The sequence below is a fragment of the Nicotiana tabacum genome, chromosome 4 (genome assembly GCF_000715075.1).
Source record: "Nicotiana tabacum cultivar K326 chromosome 4, ASM71507v2, whole genome shotgun sequence".
In the NCBI taxonomy this organism is placed as follows: Eukaryota; Viridiplantae; Streptophyta; class Magnoliopsida; order Solanales; family Solanaceae; genus Nicotiana; species Nicotiana tabacum.
The window spans coordinates 56,882,140-56,893,654 of record NC_134083.1 but is presented as its reverse complement, the minus strand read 5'-3'; the positions used below and the strand labels follow the sequence as shown (position 1 = coordinate 56,893,654).

Sequence of the window (11,515 nt, the reverse complement as noted above, 5' to 3'; positions counted from 1 at the left end):
AGATTTCAACTTCGCTACTGAGCAAACTTTAGATTACAAACTATTGTAACCTAGGAATTAACCTCTTAATTCATCACTAACTTGTAATAACTCTATTACAAGCCCCTTTGTAATAACTCTATTACAAAGCTTACAACTCGACTAACTCTAGCCAAGACACAAACACATAGTTTATCATTTTACAAAGGTTTCCTACACAATGCTTCTAACTAAGCTAAGTAGGAATTACAAGTAAATCACTTTGACAAAGGTGCTACACAACTAAGGACATATGATGACTCAATGCAGGAAACTGGTCTTTTGTTATATTGCTCTTTGTTCTTGACGCCTCGAATGTCATTAGCAGGTTGGCAATACACTTGAGAGAGAGCTTGATGATTTCTGGAATGTGCGAGTGTTATGTTTTGCCTTTGCTTCTTGTTAATATTACATAAGTGACATCACTTGAATGATGCAAGCATGTTTGGTACAAAGGCATTCCCCATAAAGTGACTGCTCCACTATTTGCACTGTTGCGTGTGCGTAGATGAACAGTTGCAGTCACGTTACAAGTGTGGGGAGTTGACTGGTACTGTTAGTAAGGGAACTGATGTCGATCTGTTCTCTCTGTGGTTTCTTGGACTTTGAATGTTGGAACATGTCCCAAACTTGAGACTTGTTGATCTTGAGCACTCAGAGGATGTAGAGCAGGTTCTCCATCTGATTCTCAACAATAAGTTTGTTAAATCATCAAAACATAGTAAGACACATAACTTATCATTAGGGGTGTACAAATAAAACCGACAAACTGCACCAACCCGATAATCCGAGTCAAATCGAGAAAAAAAATCCGACTATGGTTTGGTTTGATTGGTTTGGTGTTGGAAAAAAAACCCGACGATATTTGGTTTGGTTTGGTTTTAACTAAAAAAAGTCAAACCGAAATCAAACCAACCCGATATTATATGTATAGAAGTTTTAAATATATTTAATACATAAAAATATTTATGGTAGTGTAGTTTATAAATATTTCTTAACCTTTTTCATAGTTTTATCTTTTAACGTATTATTTCAAGTTTTGGCTTATAATTTTTGGATGCTCCAATAAGTTTTATAGTTAAAATATTAATATAATATAATTTTTAAATATTTATTTAAATTTTTCTTGATCTTTGTTTATTAATATTAATAATTTAATAATAGGCTAGAGTTAATTGCAGCCCACTCCTGTAGAATAACAAAATAAGTCCAATCCCAAAGAAAATTACACCCTAAATCCCCAATGTCATAAATTGTACGACTAAATCCCTAATGTCATTTGTTGTGCGTTCATTTCATGAAAGTAACCAGCCTTCAAATTCAAGGTTTGTTCAAGTCGTCATCGACAACCTCTGTTCAGGTTAAGTTCAAGCTTTGTTCAAGTCGTCATTGTCAGCCTCCATTTAAGACAAGTTCATCATCTTGATTTCAGGTATTATCGGTGACGTTTTAATCTATTTTTCAACCTTATAAAGAAAGAAAGTGGGAAAGAAAGAAAACTAGAACTTCTGTATTGCATTGCAAATAAATTAGTTTGTGTTCCTCTATTTCTTTTATTGTTTATTACAGACTTTTGCTTTGTAACTTGACCTTTGACAAAATTATTCAGTTTTCACTGCTTCTTCTACTGTTGGCTCATAAACTTTTATTGGGTCAATTTTGACAAATCTCGAATTAATTAAATTTTAAAATTTAATACCTTTAGCTAAAACGAAGTTGTGATTTAACATTTTAGTTCAAATTATGTGCAGAACTCTCTTTTCGGATGGATTCTGGAAAGGATATGGAGGTGATTGTCAACAATCCTTCGACTATGCCAGTGGTGTCTCAACAACAAGGTAAAGACACTCCTCATCGACGTACTCCTCCTAAAAAATAAAAAAGAACAACTCCCCGAGAACCTTCTGAATCTAGAAAGATTGGTAGAGAGACGTCTGAGATTTGGGATCATTTCACCAAATTTATTGGTAAATGAGGTAAATGTATGGCAAAATGCAATTATTGTCCTAAAACCTTTGTTGCCGCTAGCAAGAATGGGACTATTTCGTTGTGGAATCATTTAAATGTGATATGTCATAAATCCCCTTTTAAATTCGCCGATAAGAGGCAATCATTATTAAAGCCTATTAAAGAAGGATTGCTAGGAGGTGACTCGGGTTCTACTGAAAGGGTAGTGTATAATGTGGATGATATTAGAAGGGCCATTGCCGAATTTATAATTATTGACGAGCAACCATTTAGAGTAGTTGAAGGAGAAGGATTTAAGAGATTAATGGCCAAGGCCTTGCCTAATTTTCAATTACATTCTCATGTAACTGTTGCTAGACATTGTTTGAGGTTTTATCAGGGAAAAAAAACTTAAAAATCTTATCAAGAACCAACGTGTATGCCTCACTAGTAACACATGGACATCACTCCAAAACTTGACTTATATGGTTGTCATTGCACATTGAATTGATGATCAATGGAATATACAAAAGAAAATTCTAAACTTTTTTCCAACACTAGATCACAAAGGTGAGACTATTGCGAAGGGAATTGAAGCATGCTTATTTGATTGGGGCATTGAGAATTTATTTATAGTGAACTTAGATAATGCAAGTGCTAATGATGCTACCATTAAGCATTTGAAGGTGTGTATTGATGATTGAAAAGGGGTAATACTGCCATTACGCATTATCTTCGATTCGTAATGAATATCGTTATTTTTGTGTATTACTTAATATTAAATATGTTAATTGTTTCTTTTATTTCAGAATATCTAGACTCACCTTTGAGGATTGATTAGATGGATAGTTAACTATAATTTTCTCCTGGACTATTTTTGGAATCATGACTACTTAAAGGTAATTAAAAGAGGTTCTATTAGTTTCTTTACTTTTGTCTATAACATTTCTGTTGAGCCTGAAGTATTTGATTATATACAAATATTTCAGGTATTACAAAAGATTATCCCAAGGAAAAGGATGGAACTGCAATGAATCTCCCAAAGATTGGAATTTGGGTCATTATGCCTTTACTAACATTCTGGAACATGCTCCTCTGGATTAAGATGCCCAACTTCTTAGAGTTTAATATATTCTCTTTTGGTTTATTTTCTATAATCTTGACTATAGTGTCTACTCTTGAAATGTTGGTGATAATTCATATGTAGAGTGCAATATAATTTGCAGTTTATCTTTTTTGCAGTCTATGACTCTTGGTTGTAACTATTTACAAATATTTCAGGTAATTCTATAACTCTTGGCTATAATTCTATGACTCTTGGTTATAATTCTATGACTCTTGAATCCTTTTTAGCATTGAGATTGTAACACAAAATGGATGATCACATTCACATATTATCTCCTGAAGAATATTGCACAAGATCTTTAATGTTGTAGGCTTGCTTCGTTTTCTTCCGGTATAGAATGGACAATGATAAACTTTACCTGAAATCATTTCCTTGCCATAACCTTCCTTTAATCTTTGATACCAATTATCATTGTATTCTTCTATCTCCGATGAAATTTTTCAAGAAAGCCTAAGCCCAACAATAGAATAGGATAATCCTTCAAAACATGCAAAATTGAATGTGTAAAATGATGCTGCTTACAAGCATATGTGAACGATTACTTCCAGCAAATTCAAGAAAAGATTGAAGTACCAAGAGATTTACTCATTCCTTTGAACCATTTGCTAAATTCTTACGCCTTAAAGTTATGCATAAATACTTCCATCATCTTTAAGAAAATATAGAAGTGCATTAGATATTTAGTCATTCCTTACAACTTAAACCATTGGTGTGAGCAAAGGCTCAAAAGAAAGGTACTAAAGAAATATTTTGGAGTATAAGTTTATCGGAAAAAACTCGAAAAATCCAAAAACCCCGAGAAACCCGAGGAAAATCGAGATTGAAAAATCCGACTTTTGTTGGTTTGGTTTGATCTATAGATTTAAAAACCCGATATAGTTGATTTGATTTGGTTTTGATTAAAAACGAACAAATCCGGTCCATGTATACCCCTAATATATATATATATATATATATATATATATATATATATATATATATATATATATATATATATATATATATAAGCATGCACAAGGTTTTTATTTCCTATTCAATGAGGGACAAAGTTCCTTTGCAAGGATAATCAATTCAAATCTTCATTTTCTCTATTTCTTTTTCCTCCATTTTCCTGTTCACACCTTTACTCAAAAAATAAAACCCAACACAAGTCTCCAACCAGATTATGATAACTCTTGGCAAATAGGAGACCTATTGTAGGTGTAACAATAACAAAGTCTAAATTGCAATTAAATTAGTACATCCTCAAACGAAATAGAAAAATACAGTATGTTGAAACTTCTTAGGGATTACCGGTGAAAGAAAGAGTCCGGCATTTATTTCTTTGTGAATATTCATAACCAAGCCTACTATTATCATATTGCTAAACCTATGGATTAGTGTTTGAATATTTTCATAGGACATGATCAGATCATCCAAGATGATTTTCTTTCATTTTATCTGCTACGTTTGTTATTCATCATTTGAATTTTGTATAATCGCACATCAATCTTAAATTTAGTCTTTTACAAGACTCTACTAAAATGCATGTAAAACAAGTCTTTGAGTCTCAAAGAAATATGATTGGTCGAAAACTAGTATTCCTTCAATACATGTGTATTACAGAAATACATACAATAAAATTCAAAATCCAGCTAAAAAGCTTTTTCCTAACACACTGCTTTTCTGAGAGCAATTATTTCATCTTCCTTTTTTTTTTCCCTTTGAACATTGATCTTTTCAAGGTAAAAGCTATATATTTCTTTTATTTCGCAGTAAAGCCACTCTGTGAAAAGTAGAATTTCAAAATGCAAAATGAACAGTATATTGCTTAATCCTCCAAAGGAATCGATTAATTATTTGTTGAATTCCATGACCCAAGTGTTGTAAGCGCAACAAGCCTTGCGGAATCCAGTAAAACCAGCGCCCTTAGCCAAAGCCTCAAATTCCTTCTCAGTCCTTTCTTTGCCTCCTGGGTTATGTGCTAACATCACAATATCAACATGTACTGTATTCTTAGTTGCAAGTGATGTATCTGGGGCCTCTGGAAGTATGCACTCCGCTATTATCACCTTCCCATTTGCAGGTAGTGCTTCATAGCAATTCTTCAAGAATTTTAGGCAATGCTCGTCGCTCCAATCATGACAAATCCACTGCACGAATATGTTACGTTATCCTCTGATTTACAACTTCGATTTAAATAAAAGCAAGAAAATAAACGAGTTTAACTTCTATATACTGACAGTATAATCCGGGGGGTCTACGTATTACAAATAATGCAAAGATAACCACAGGTGACAATTCATAATAGGTGGTGGTACTAATTAATAACGTGAAAATTAAGGTAAATTACGTGTAAATATACTAATAGTATGAAATTTTTTTACAATGTAACTCCGGGAGAATAGGTGCTCTCCTATCTTTTGATTAGGAAAGATAGGCAATGCAATATTTCTTGGTGTGAGGGTGGGGTAGCTAGGCATTACCTTCATGAAAATGGCATCTGCTTTTGGCACACTGGCAAACATGTCGCCACCAACGTGCTCGACACCTAATTACAAGTTACGAAAGTGATTGATGAGCAATACAAACTAGAACAAGAACATTAATGCCATTAATTATCAAATGTAGCTGAAGGGGGAGAAGGATTTTAGCTTAATTACCAGGGTAAGCTGGAGCATCTCCAATAACATGTGGTAAATCAAAGTTAATACCCTTAATAGAGGGATGTTTGGAGACAATCATGTTAACAGTAGCGCCAGTTCCACCACCAACATCAACAATGGAATTTAGGCCTTCAAATCCTTTGTAGTCCTCAAGAATCTTTTTCATTGACATAGTGGAGTGATCAGACATTCCACGGTTGAAAACTTTGTTGAATCTTGGATCTGTGCCATGGTACTCAAATGCTGTCATTCCATAGGCCTTGTTGAATGGGATTCCACCATCTAGTACTGCATCTTTTAAGTGGTACCTGCAATAACAAACATGGGAATCAAGCAAATTAGGTGGAAACGAAAACATAAAAGAATTCAGAGCAAATTATAATACTTTTGTTAACCATTCAACCTACGTAGTGTATTATATGTGGACACGAGGAATCACAAGTCTTGAATTACACGTTCTGAATGTTATATACATAGTTAAAGTGATTTTTTCATTACAAATTAAAGAGATAATTTGAACAATGAACTTGTGAACTATATATCAACATGAGGAATTACAAGTCCCCTACGTAGGTTGTAATTTGATGTTTGTTAATTTAACACTGCAGCTTTACTATTTATAGTGTATTTGTGGTGCTCAATCGTTGTTTCCATTACTTCAAAAACATCTAGGAAAAGAATTATTTTTTTCAACAGATAATGATGGAAAAAAGGAAATTCCTGCTTCCAATTATTCATTTTTCAAACTTCGGTGGCCCACCTTATCACAAGTGTAACCGAATATGAAACTTGTCAACAGGAGCCTGCACCTCCTTTCCATTTTCCTCGCATACATTGAGGAAACTTTATACTAACATAATTTTAATCAATTGTCTGTCGTTTTTTCAACTAGTAGATTCAATCTGTTGAATTACACACCAAGTTCCAATACGGGGCAGCAGTCAACAATGACAGACACAAAACCAACTCAATTAAAATCATCAATATTCAAATTCAACCAACACTAAACAAAAGAAATTTTAGCTGTTAAGGAAAGCACACTACTTTTCTTAGGGCTTAATTAACTATTACTATGTCTCATATTTTTCTTTTTTGAAGATGCCTTGAAAATATGTTATTGTTAATAGCCATAGGAAAAACATAAGAAAGAGAAATGACCTATGATTTTTAATAAAATTGTAACAACATAAATAAAGAAATTGAGCAATTATAAACAAGAATTTCATAGGAATAATCAATAGGCATATATAAGATTGTTTTGAATTCAGTGAGACAGAAACAAGATAGAAACCAGAAGAAATTAAAGGACAGTGTACAAAGCATTTCGTATTCACGTCCAGGGAAGAATCGCAACACCATGATGATGTAGATAATTTATTCTAATGCAAGTATTAACGGTTATTTTTACAGCTTGAAGCGAGAAGCTATTAATCACCTGCATGTATTATATACTATTGAAAAAGCTATTAATCACCTACATGTATTATATACTATTGAAAAAGAATTAAGGGGACTTACCAGCTCTCCATAAGAACTTTATCTTGATTCATAAGCAAAAGTGGGGCAACAGAAACACCATCAGCATTCTTAGTCAAGAACTTACAAACCGGAGCCAGACTATAAAGCCTCTCAACACTGCCATCAGACAGTGTTCTAAGAGTACAATTGAGAACAGAGTAAGTAGCAAGTAGCCTAAGCATCCGATCAAGCATAACGGGTGCTTCTGGGTTCTGGGTTGAGAGCTGAGCAGCTAATTCAGAAGGAGAAATGGCTGCACCTGGACCAGCTTTAGCCATGAGTTCAAGAAGGTCAAGTTCTAACGCTGATTTTAGGACCATAGGAAGTACAGAAGCACTAGCCAATTGCATGGCAAATAAGAACGCTTCGTCTTCTGTGTGAGTTAGACTCTTACTCTGGCTCTGGCTTGTTGAACCCATATTTTTTTTCTCTTCTCTCTTGGTTCTGTTTCAGATTTTACAATGACTCAATTGGGCAAATTAAGGTGAGTTGAAGAAACAGAGGGGTTTTCGATGGTGTAATGAGGAGTTGTGAGTCTGGTATTTTATATGGTCATTTTTGGTTCACCAACCGAAAATTTGGTGGGGCTGTGGCCTACAAATTGACCCCACACCTAAAACGTACTAGTACTACTATTGTTTTGTGAATTGTGATAGCAATCTGACGTAGAGTTGATTTGAGCACTCCTACCGCAATAACTTATCCTTGTGTCCATATTCTGCTGTTTTATTTAGATCTAGAGTTAGATTAAATACTGTATTATTGAAGTTTCCATTTTTCTTTAAAAGAATGCAAATGCATACTTTTAAAAGTGTTCAAAGACTATTTAGATTAACTTTTTAAAATAATGTGAAACTACTTTCTCTCTTCTTTTTTTTTTTTTTTTTGTCATTGTCTTTTAGACAAATGGACCAATGATGGGGATGAAGGCCGGAAAGGGAGACTATATATTTAGATACAAAGTAAATTTGACTTCCACGTTCTTTATCTTATGGAATATGTTATATGGACAACATGAGAGGTTTTACAATTTTACCAAGAGAAGCTAAAAAATGTCATCCGGAAAAATAGTATCCCAACTATGAGCACGTGATTTTTACCCGACGAAAAATACTCCTACAAATTCAAAATAGATTTTTCTAATTATTCTAATTTTTATAGAAGTTTTAGGAATTTCTTGTTAATTATTGCTTGCATTTAGTTGCATATTTAACATTTTAAAATCATAAGAAAAAAATACCAAAAATGTCTAAAATATTTCATGCATATCATTTTAGGTCTTAATTACATTTAGGATTTAATTACATAAGTTAATTGCCTTATTAAATAAAAAAATCAAAAATATTGGATATTTTTACATTTTTAGTTTTCAGTTGTAAATTAGTAATTTTCTTTCATTAGTCTTAAGTTAATTAATTATTTTTATGTTAGAAGTAGATAATTAATTCAATTCTAAAAATTAGATTATTTTTAGAACTTAACTTAAGTTTTTAATCAATTTTATTAGGATTTAAAAAATTCAAGGAAAAGAAAATGTGAAAGGCTGTGTTTATTTCCGAATTGGGCCAAAACCTTAGCGTTGACCCAATTTCCCTTTAAACCCAACTCGCCCCAAGCCCAGTCCGTTCCATCCCTCACTTAACCCAAAACGGCGTCGTTTAGTAACGTCAATCCCAGCTATTCAACCCATCTCATCCAAAGATTCACAACTCCCTCTCTAATCCCTCATATCTGTCGGAGACCACCCCCAAACCCCCCAGACCCCTCTCACTTCTCCATCTCTCTCACTCAATGAGACCCTAGCCGCCCCCAAATCCCTCACCCCCACCGGCCGGTGGTCACCGTCCAAACAACCCCAAATCTTCACCCTATAATCCCCACACTTCCCTAATCCCAAATCCCTTACCAGTTTCCCCAAAAAATCATCCAAACTCCCTGAATTTCAAATTTAAGAAGTCAAAAAAACTTAGTTGTTTTTCTTTTCTGATTCTTTCCAAACTCGGGCTTGTCTTTCGTTATTACCTGGCTCAATCGACTACCTTCAGAGTCGAAGGGTGATTTCATGCCGTTGATTGGTCACCTCCGCTTGATTGGTCTCAGACCCTTTCTTCTCCGTTCAAAACCTTAATGGCTCAGGGTAGTAGCCCCCATAGCTTTGAGGTATCGTTTGGTATTCGACTCTTCAGCCAAGCTATGGTCGTTATCGTTACAGGAAGCCATTGTTTCTGTCTTTCGAGCATGAACCAGTGCTCGTGTGACGATATCGACCCCTGCTCGGATTTCTTGAAGCCAGCAGTGATGTCATTAACGGGTAATACTTCCTCCCGTTCTTTCGTGGTCATTTGGTTTAAGTGTATGATTTACTCACAGACTGGCGTTTTGGTTGTTTCACATGATATAGCTTAGTTTTAGGGTAATTATAGCATATTTTAGTTTAGTTTCATTTATACTTAGCTGATTTTGCTAAAATTATCATTTGAAATGACTGCTTAATAATGCATCAGTAATGGACTATTAGCATATCTCTTCATATGTTTAGCATGTTTAGATTAGGCAGGATTTAAATTTATTTAATTCTGTGTTAGGTCGCATAACAGTTAGTAATTTGCAAGAAATGAGGGACCAAAAGGTATACTAAAATCAGAGAATCTTAGGTGTTTGGGCAAGAAGTTTCTATAAGGGACTCAAGTGCAATAAAATAAAAGAACTAGGGATAGTTTCAGAATTAAAAGATACTAAAAAAACAGAAAGGGGGACAGCTGTCAAAAGAAAATATCTGAAGAGGGACAGCTGTCCAATTCAGTTATAAAAGATGCTCTTTTCCCTGAAATTTAGGGATGGCATTCTGAGAATTATTCCCTTATCTTTAGGAGCACATGATAGATTTTTCACTTTATATAAAGGACCTCACTCACACATTTTAAAAAAAATAAAGGAAAAAGAAAGGACGGGGGTTACCCACAAAATTCACTCTTCATTTTCTATTTTACTCCCATCCACTCATTAAAAACAGAGAGGTTTTTTTTTTTTTATACATTTCAATTCTAGGAAAACATCAAAACTCTCTTTTTCATTCTACAATGGTTTTGCACCAGAGTCTCATTGGTCTTGGGTCTATTGCTGGATTTCTGGGTTGAAGAATTACAACTAATGTGGGCTGTTTTCTACTGCTATCTGCTGTTACTATGAAGCTAAATTCTCTTCTCTGACTTTCTGACCGTTATTTGGTCATTTATCTGTTGTTTCTGCTTTCTAGGTATGTAAATATCCATACATTCATCTCTTTTCTTTGAGTTAATGAATAAATGTTGTTTGGTGTTGTATTTGTTCATGACTTTGTGGACTTAGCTTATTTTTAGCCACTAAATAGTCTAAAGAGTTATCTCTATTGATTTACATCTATAATATTTGTTCATCTACTGTTCAAGATACACTTATGCTGCCGAAGTTTCTCAATGATTTTTTATATGTCAATATATAGTGTTAGTTAACTGATTCTGAGCATGTTAGTTAATGTCATTTGTTTGGTATAAATAGTTGATGATTAGTAGATGAGAATGTAGCTTCACATTTGAGGCAATATAGGAGCAAAGCAAGTTATAAGTCTGACCACCAGTTGGTCAGATCTGCATCCGAGCAGGCCAAGAAAAATCAGCTCAAAATTATGAAGTATGGTGACATTATGCCTGTTGTCCTAAATCAAAAGAAAAGCCATGGATAACACAGTTTGGAGTTTACAAATCACATGCAAATTAGTTATTTAGATTTCGGAGCAAGAATTATGTAAATAATTATCTGTCTCTAGTCAAATTCAATAAAAAAAATTGAAATTAAAACATGTATTATTAGTAGATCTAGTTCGTTTCTTTCTACTTGTAGCTCTGAATCCGTATAACATATTTTGAGGCTTTGAGGTTTATGTGTTTGGCTTTTCATTCCTTTGTGATTGATGTATAAAATGTTACACGACCTAGTTGAGCTTGAGCCATTGTTCATTTCGTTCCCTCAAAGCTGTCAGGCCTAAAAGGGTGGCCTCGCGAAGGAACAGGGTTAAGTTTAAGTCATAGAGACATTGGGAATTTTAGCTACCATTTCTGCAGAATGAAGGCTTTCTTTTAGAGGTTAAAGACGTCTTGGGCTTTATTGCAAGCCCATGACTTTGGCCAGTATGTGAACTATTTCTGGTTCCCAAAATATTAATCATTTTGTTTAGTTTAAAATCAAGATATTGAAGTTAGTAAAGCGAATCATATGAGTATTT

General features: G+C 34.0%; 1 long non-coding RNA gene and 1 pseudogene across 2 annotated transcripts; one reads left to right on the top strand and one right to left on the bottom strand.

Annotated features, from left to right (window-relative positions):
• The first annotated feature begins 1,301 nt into the window (after nt 1-1,301).
• On the top strand, nt 1,302-3,230 carry LOC107782722 (uncharacterized). The gene is made up of 4 exons (XR_001647313.2): nt 1,302-1,450; nt 1,770-1,856; nt 2,775-2,864; nt 2,955-3,230. It is a non-coding gene; the product is annotated as an uncharacterized LOC107782722 (long non-coding RNA).
• Nucleotides 3,231-4,734: 1,504 nt separating this feature from the next.
• On the bottom strand, nt 4,735-7,785 carry LOC107782723 (caffeic acid 3-O-methyltransferase-like; annotated as a pseudogene). Its single transcript, XR_001647314.2, has 4 exons — nt 7,255-7,785; nt 5,734-6,044; nt 5,557-5,621; nt 4,735-5,223 (listed from the first exon to the last, which is right to left on the bottom strand). The product of XR_001647314.2 is annotated as a caffeic acid 3-O-methyltransferase-like (transcript).
• Between the last annotated feature and the right edge of the window lie 3,730 nt (nt 7,786-11,515).